At 46.5% G+C, this 9,054-nt stretch overlaps 1 non-coding gene across 1 annotated transcript; it reads right to left on the bottom strand.

Moving 5' to 3' along the window:
• Positions 1–984: 984 nt before the first annotated feature.
• Positions 985–1,122, bottom strand: LOC114816159. The gene has a single exon (XR_003763936.1). It is a non-coding gene; the product is annotated as a small nucleolar RNA SNORA7 (small nucleolar RNA).
• Between the last annotated feature and the right edge of the window lie 7,932 nt (positions 1,123–9,054).

Genomic DNA, 9,054 nt, shown 5'->3' with positions numbered 1-9,054 from the left:
ATTAACTTGTATCTCTCCTAGCGATTAGTATAGTGCTTGGCATGCAATAAGCAATTAAAAAATTACCATTTAAAAAAAAAAAACTGTCAGCCAGCTGGGTAGGTTTTGGGGAAGTGCTTTGCAGTTCCTGCTTCCTCCAAAAACAAATAGTTCAATTGTCTGGGTCGTATTAGCAGGGGCTATGTAGCAGCTCTCTCTTTTGAGGAACAGTGGAGAGTACGCACACACACACACACACACACACACACAGTGCTCTGCAGGGTCAGCCAGATCAAAGATGGGGCAAGTGATAGACACAGGTGAACACAGTTTCATTTTGCCATTGGTTTGGATTCAGGAAACATTCAGACAGATCCAAGTCCTCCAACTTCTACAGAATGACAAGCTTTGGCTGATCCCTGGATGTTCTGACAGATGGATCAGGGTACATCTGCAGTCCTCTGATTGTGAAGGGTGTGTACAGGACTCAGCCCTGTGGGACTCCATGCAGCAAATCATCCCCACTGATGTTACCTTAACCCCACATACATTTATGTCACTTGCAGAGGAGGACGGGCCTCTTAAATTGGCTCTTGGCAATCAGTTTCCAGATATGTTCTAAAAATGTCTGTCAAGGTAGATGAAAAGAAGGGTGGTCACTGCTGGGCCCCAAAAATACAGGGCACAGAGACCCACGTGATGTCCTACATGTTACCCAAGGCCCGTGGCCTAATGCGATGATGTTTCTAAGTCCTTTGGCAGAAGGGCGGTGACTCTGAGACCCCTTGTCTTCTCTTATGCCGTCGAGTCGCCTCTGGCTCACAGCGACACTATAGACAGATCTCTCTCAGAATGTCCCATCTCCATCTGCAATCATTCTGATAGTGTGTCCATAGTGTTTTCTTGGTAAAAATACAGAAGTGGTTTACTATTGCCTCCTTCCACGCAGTAAGCCTGAGTCTCCATCCTCGACTCTCTCCCATGCTGCTGCACATGTGAGTTTTGACTTGTAGCAGATTGCTTTCCACTCGATAGCTACTGGCCAAGCTAGGAATGGAATGGGTATGCCTCTGCTTGACTCTCCCTCCTGTAGTCGAGATTGTTAGAGTACTGGAAACTCTCCAGATGCAACTCTGAGAGGGGAGGAAATCAGTAGGTGGTATAACAATGGGGACAAGGAGCAGCTCCTAAAACAGCACTTCTCATATCCTTCATTCACTCCTCCCTCAGCCCCACAACAGTGGATAGAGCACGGGCCTGGGAGTCAGAAGGAGCTGGGCTCTAATCCTGACTCTGCCACTTGTCTGCTGTGTGACTCAGTTACCTCATCTTTAAAATGAGGATAAAGACTGTGAGCCCCACTTGGGACAACCTGATTACCTTGTATCTACTCCGGTGCTTAGAACAGTGCTTGGCATATAGTAAGTGCATAAGAAATACTATAATTATTATTATTATTATTATGGTTTCTAACCCTGGCTCCACCACTTGTCTGTTGTGTGACCTTGGGCTGTGAAATGGGGTTTGGGACTGTGAGCCCCATGTGGGACGGGGACCGTGTCCAACCAGATTTGCTTCTATCCACTCCAGCACTTAGTTCAGTGCCTGGCAATTAGCAAGCACTTAACAAATACCATAATTATTATTAATAAATTCGACTGACTGATCCTTCACATTCCGGAAACCCTCTAAGCTCCCTGACATCCCAGAACACACTGGCTCTGCCCAGCATGCAACAGGCAGCCTGAGACCCCTATGTCCCCCCAAAAGTGAGGCAGGGGGAAGCCAGGAGATGAAAATAAAAAAAGCCAGGCATAAAGTGTCGGCTCTAGGCCAGCCCTGCTGAAACCTGGGCTGTCCACTGCGAAACTGGAGGACAACTGGACACCTAACTCAAGGGCTGTAGAACAATATCACTTTGTCTCCATCTCTCCTAATTCACCACCAACCCCTCATCCATGTCCTGCTTCTATCCTGGTACCGCCTCCCTTCTCAAATCCAACAGTCAATTACTCTCCTTCCACTTCAAAGCCTTATTGAAGGCACAACTCCTCCAAGAGGCCTTCCCTGGCTAACCCCCCTTCCTCATCTCCCATCCTTTCTGCGTCATCCTGATTCGCTCCCTTTGTTCTTCCCTTCTCCCAGCCCCACAGCACTTATGCACATTTCTGTAAATTTATTTGTATAAATAAATATATTTATTTGAATATGAATTCCTTCCCCCACAATGGCTGGGCATAGGAAAAAGGAGCCTGCACATTCTCTTCTGCCTAATGTACAACTGGGAGCAGGGAAACTAGACAGAGAACAGGGGCGGAGGAGGCAGAGGGGGTGACAACCCCTATCCCAGAAGTTTCAGGGTCCAGGCAGAAAGAGGGAACACAGATTGTACCTAGGAATTGCCCGGCCTCGTGCAACACCCCCTCTCAAAGTGAGACCCCATTGGCATAGCCTATTCCTGTTTCTCACACAGTCATATTTTTATCCTGGCATCTGTTTAAAATAGATTCCCACATCGAGTTCTTTATCTGTTGTTATTATTGCTAAAAATGATTGTCATATTATTAGAGCTTTTCTCCCCACTTTGTCTCTGTGGTACAGTGCGGAGCTGCTGGGCTATTTGCATGTGTACACTGCCCTCTTGTGCCCTCAAACATGAAAAGAGTTCTCTGCCTTCACATCCGATCAATATTAGTTTCATGCTAATATGAAGGTAGCTGAGAAAGAGAATGGCCATAAATCCCTCTTTGAAGTCTCCTCGCTGACCTCCCCGTCTCCCATCTCTCCCCTCTCCAGGCCATACTTCACCCTGCTGCCAAGATCATTTTCCTAAAAAAGCATTCAGCCGACCTCTCCCCAGTTCTAGAGAGCCTCCAGTGGTTTTCTAGCCATCTCCACATCGAACAGAAAGCCCTCGCCATCAGTTTCAAGGCACTCAATCAGGTCTCTCTCTCTCTCTCTCCTACTTTACTTTGCTGATTTCCTACCACAACCCAGCCCACACACTTCGCTCCTCTAACGCCCGCTTACTCTCCATACCTCCATCTCATCTCTCCCACCTCTGAACCTTTGCCCAAGGCCTCCCTCGGGCCAGGAGCTCCCCTCCCCGTCGGTATACTTCAGACCACCATTCTCTCCATCCTCCTCAGGACCCTCCTAAAATTACATCTCCTCCAAGAGGCTTTCCTTGACTTATCCCTCATTTCCGCTGCCTACTCCCCTACACTTGGCTGTGTACCCATTAATGATAATAGGTGGTATTTGTTAAGCGCTTACTATGTGCAGAGCACTGTTCTAAGCGCTGGGGTAGATACAGGGTAATCAGGTTGTCCCACGTGAGGCTTACAGTTAATCCCCATTTTACAGATGAGGTAACTGAGGCACAGAGAATTTAAGTGACTTGCCCACAGTCACACAGCTGACAAGCGGCAGAGCCGGGATTCAAACCCATGACCTCTGACTCCCAAGCCCAGGCTCTTTCCACTGAGCCACGCTTCACTCTGATACTCACCCCAGCCCCACAGCTCTGATACTCACCCCAGCCCCACAGCACTTTATTGCCAAAGCACCATATTCTGGTAGCAGAGAGGCAAGATAAAAATGATGATGATGATGGTATTTAAGTGCTTACCATGTGTTAAGCACTGTTCTAAGCACTGGGGTAGATTCAAGGTTAATCGGGTCGGTCACAATCGCTGTTCCCCATGAGGCTCACAGTCTAAGTAGGAGGGAGAACAGGTATCGAATCCCCATTTTAGAGTTGAGGAAACTGAGGCACATTGAAGTTAAGCAACATGCCCAAGGTCACACAGCTGACAAGTGGCAGAGCTGGAACTAGAACCCAGATCCTCTGATTTCCAGACCTGTGCTCTTTCTTCTAGGCCACATTACCTTGTTTGTTTGTTTGTTTGTTTTATAGAATTTGTTAAACACTTTTGTGTGTCAAGCACTGTTCCAAGAGCTGAGGTATATACAAGTTTATGTTAGACACAGTCCCTGTCCCATAATGTGTCTACCCATTCTGTTGTATCATATTCTCCCAAGCACTTAGTACAGTGCTCCGTACACAATATCCAGTGCTTAGAACAGTACCCAGTGCTTAGAACAGTGCTTGGCACATAGAAAGCACTTAACAAATACCATCGTTATTATAATAAGTGCTCAATAAATATGACTGACGATGATTATGATGAGAGGGTTTTTAAAGCTGCCTTGTGGCAGCTGAAAATGCAGGAGCATCAACATGTCGACGTTCACCCCAGATGTGAAGTAAAGACCCAGATGGGATAAGCCATGTTCCAAGATCTTGAGCCAAACAGGCTGCGGGTCGACTGAGTCAAGCCCCAGAATGTCAGGAGTTGAACTTGGGCCAGACACAGGCTTAGGAGGATGTCCCGAAGTGAACCGGGGTATCCACCATCTCAAGGTCAAATACTATCTGGTGACTGCCCAAACCAGCAAGGAGCAACTCGGAAATGCAGGAGGGACGCGTCCCCCGCAACCAAAACTGCTAGATTGACAGCCCAAGTCGGGAATACAGAAGGTGTCCCTCACCCCTGTGACAATCAAATCAGGTTTGGAGGAAGGGGCTGGGCGGAGATTGGATAAACCGAGGCCGGAAACTGGAATGGCCTAGGAGCACAGGTATTAAATACCTATGGCCTCAAACCTTCTGGATAGCGGATGGAGACTTGCAGCAGCCGGCTGCCGGTCAACTCTGTCCAGAGCGTGGGATGCCCGCTCCGCCTGAACCACGTGAGGAGCTGTGGGATGGGTGAGTGTCCCGCTGCACGCTTGTGGGGCTGGAAGCTAGGGCACTTCGCCACAGGTGTGTAATGCATAAATAGATTCCTCCCAGGTGGGAAGCCCTCGTGGGTGGGAGCTAGCTGCCTCGCCATGTGCGAACAAGGCAGAAACGAATTCCTCCCGGGTGGGAAGAGTTCGTGAGAGGGACTTAGGTGTTTCGCCCCGGGTGAGTACCACATAAGTATATTTCGCCGGATAGAGAGGTACTGATATCATTAAATAACCATATTCTTCCTGTAAGGGGCCTCCCAAAAGGGAAGTTCAATTTGCTTTTTCCAAAATAATCAAATAATACAATTCACTGCATGGAATAAATTTTGTATAAAATACAGGCTTTCTGTCCCCACGTCATTTCCCGGATAAACCCATCCCTCGGACGACAGGTGGCAGAGGGGCAGCAGTGGCTGTGAAGCCAGTCCTTCTTTAACTGGGGTGCTAGCAGGCCCAGCGCTTAGAACAGCGCTTGGCACATAGTAAGCGCTTAATAAATGCCATCATTATTATTATTATGGGTCCAAGGGTGAATCCACACCTCTGAGACCTGACTTGACCAGGCTGTGAGGTGGGGAATGACTTTGGAAACCCCTTGAGGACTCAACAGCTGGTGTAGGAACCACTCTGCTCTGGAGAGTCAGAGTTAGCTGGGTAGTTCTCTTGATTCATTGTCAAACGCTGCTTCTTAGCGGTGATGGTAAACTCAAAACTTCAATTTCACTGTTACAACCAACAGAAAGGCAACAAAAGGCAGAACCAAGTTTTTTCAAAGTGGTGTTTTTCGGCCCAAGTAACAACACTAAATTACTGAGGAAAGGCACCACCGCCCCCGCGGGCAACATTTGAGCAGTGTGCAAGAGGTTCCCTGCCTTGAAATTTCTGCAAAAACTCAAACATTCAGTCACTGAAAGTTATTGAACGCAGAGTTGCTACGGTTTAGAACAAGACAGCTATCCTGTCCCTTTCTGAATAGCTCAACCCCAAACCGCAGGCAGTTTTCAAGAATGTTTAATAATGATTTGATTGAAAATTTGGCAAGCCTGGACTTATATGAATTTCCCCATAAAGACAGGTTCCTTCCCTCCTTCATGTTGCCGAAACTTCTGAGTCATAAGGTTCACCTAGAACCTTCAGAGAAGCAGTGTGGCTCAGCGGAAAGGGCCTGGGCTTGGGAGTCAGAGGTCATAGGTTCGAATCCCGGCTCTGCCACTTGTCAGCTGTGTGACTATGGGCAAGTCACTTAACTTTTCTGTGCCTCAGTTATCTCATCTGTAAAATGGGGATTAATTGTGAGCTAAAATGGGGATTAATTGTGAGCCTCAAGTGGGACAACCTGATTACCCTGTATCTACCCCAGCACTTAGAACAGTGCTCTGCACATAGTAAGTGCTTAACAAATACCAACATTATTATTATTATTATTATTACCTATCCTAAGCACAAATGAGGCAATTAAAGTCTATGGGGAGCTAAGTGTCCTTGGCTGACCACTGAAAATTCCAAGTGTGTAAGGAATGATTTTGACTAAACTCTTGTGTCTCCCCTTATTGTTCATTCCTTCTCCTCTGCTGTTACCTAGAACACCTTTTTTCCTTCCCCAATTGATGCTATTTCTAACGTTCTAGAACACCGTCCTTGGTTAGTAATGTAATATTGGTAGAATGCAGCAAAGCCACAAACTGAGGCCAGTGGATATTCTGAATTGTTTAGAGATCGTTTTCTAAAAATAAGTCTTTTGGTTTCAGAAGGCTTCGGTGCACATCTGCTGGAGATAGAAGAGGAGCTGGGGCCCATATTGGTTGTGGGATAAATCCTGGGCTCCCCAAAGCCCTCTTTTCAGATTCAGAAACAGGACAAATCTTTCTAATGTTTTACATGCACCTGGGTCTAGCCAAGGATAGCATATCAGGAGTTCCTCATTATGGGCAGGGAATGTGTCTGCTAATTTAGTTGTACTGTACTCTCCCGAGCCCTGTAGTAAGTAAGCACTCAATAAATATGATTAATTGATTGATTAATAATAAAAATGATTATAATAATAATGGACATTTGTTAAGCACTTATTATGTGCCAGGGTGTATGCCAGATTCTGATGTAGATAACCAGATGATTCCTCCATTCATTCCATTGCATTTATTGAGCACTTACCGTGTTCAAAGCACTGTACTAAGTACTTAGGAGAGTTCAATATAACAATAAACAGACCCATTCCCTGCCCACACTGAGCTTGAAGTCTAGGTGCATGTAATTTATGTATTTATATTAATGTCTGTTTCCCCCTCTAAACTGTAAGCTCACTGTGGGCAGGGAATGTGCCTGTTTATTTTTACATTGTACCCTCCCAAGCGCTTAGTACAGTGCTCTGCACACAGTAAGCGCTCAATAAATTGACTGATTGACTGCCACAGTCCCTATCCCATATGAGGCTCACAGTCCAGGGGAGAGGGATGCTGATGATGCTAAGCTACCCATACACTTACTTTATTTGGAGGTGAGGAATTGTAACTTGAACATCAACTTCTAGCTCTGCAGGGAGATTGCAGAACTGCACGTAGCCTTTTGTACTCAAGTGAACCGATGAAACCCATCATTTGTCACTTCCACTGGGGAAGGTTGCAATTGTCAGACTAGGAATAGCCCTGAAGGGGGTGGGGATTAGTCCGTTAACTGCTCCTTTCATGTTCAAGATGGATAGAGCACTGCCTGGGAGTCAGAAGGACTTGGGTTCTAATTCCACCTCTGCCACACGTTTGCTGTGTGAGGTTGGGGAAGTCACTTCACTTCTCGGTGCCTCAGTTACCTCTTCTGTAAAATGGGGATTAATTAGCATGAGTCCCATGTGGGACAGGGACTATGTCCAACCTGATTAACTTGTTTCTATTCCAACGCTTAGAACAATGCTTGACATGTAGTGAAACCACTTAACAAGTTCTATCATTATTGTTACTGGTAGCATTGTCATCTCTGTTTTGTTCATTTATTGGCTTTTCTTTCTGGTGTTCTTTTTTTCCTCATGCATCTGACGTCAAAAATGATGACAGCGTTGTAGCAATATTACTGAGCCCTGAATTCTCAAATAACTTCCATAGGCCTAGAGCACAGGGGAAGTCTGCCTAGGGAGAATCAGGATGGGAGATTACCAACAATAACTGTGGTACTTGTTAAACACTTACAGTGTGTGAAGTGCTGTGTTAAGTGCTGGGGTAGACACAGTATAATCAGATCAATCACTGACCCCCATGGGGCTCAATCTAAGTGGAAGTGTTGCAGACATTTAACCCCCATTTTCCAGATAAGGAAACCAAAGATCAGAGAGGTTAAATGACCTGCCCAAGGTCACAAAGCAGGCAGAAGTGGTGGGGCTGGAGCTAGAACTCGGGACTCCTGGCTCCCAGTTCCGTGTTCTTTCCATCAGTCCATGGAAAGGAAAATAATAATAATAATGATGGTATTTGTTAAGCACTCACTATGTGTCGAGGACAGTTCTAAGCGCTGGGGTAGGTACAAGCAAATCGGGTTGGACACAGTCCCTGTCCCACATGGGGCTCACACTATTAATCCCCATTTTACAGATGAGGTAACTGAGGCCCAGAGAAGTGATATGACTTGCCCAAGGCCACAACAGAGACAAAGGGCAGAGCTGGGGTTAGAACTCAGGTCCCTCTGACTCCCAGGCCCACGGTCTATCCACTAGCCCACGCTGAGTTCTGCTGGGTGTGCAAGGCTTATCCTGCAGAGAAGAGGATGGTAACTCGGAGAAACATTGAGGAGTTTAAATGACTACCTGAATCTGAATATTGTTTTTGCTTCAACTAAGCCCCAGCACATATGTGTCTCTAAATCAAGGTTCTGTTGGCACTTCGGTACTTTCTATAGCTCGGCTGCATGTGATTCTGTCTCATCCCAGCTCATTCCAGCTCTCTGCTTAGACTACATTGCAAGCTCCTGGAGAACAGAAATCATGTCTTGTTTACTGAGAAGCAGCATGGCCTAGTGAGGAGCAGCGTGGCTCAGTTAAAAGAGCCTGGGCTTGGGAGTCAGAGGCTGTGGATTCTAATCTCAGCTCCGCCACTTACCAGCTGTGTGACTTTGGGCAAATCACTTCACTTCTCTGTGCCTCGGTTCCCTGATCTGTAAAATGGGGATTGAGACTGTGAGCCCCATGTGGAACCTGATGATCCTGTATCTACTACAGTGCTTGACACATAGTAAGCACCTAACAGTGCCATCATTATTATTTCTACTCCTCTGTATAGCCCACAGGTTCAAGGACAG

Source organism: Ornithorhynchus anatinus, chromosome 1 (genome assembly GCF_004115215.2).
Source record: "Ornithorhynchus anatinus isolate Pmale09 chromosome 1, mOrnAna1.pri.v4, whole genome shotgun sequence".
Lineage (NCBI taxonomy): Eukaryota > Metazoa > Chordata > Mammalia > Monotremata > Ornithorhynchidae > Ornithorhynchus > Ornithorhynchus anatinus.
This window is presented reverse-complemented; position numbering and strand designations above follow the sequence as displayed.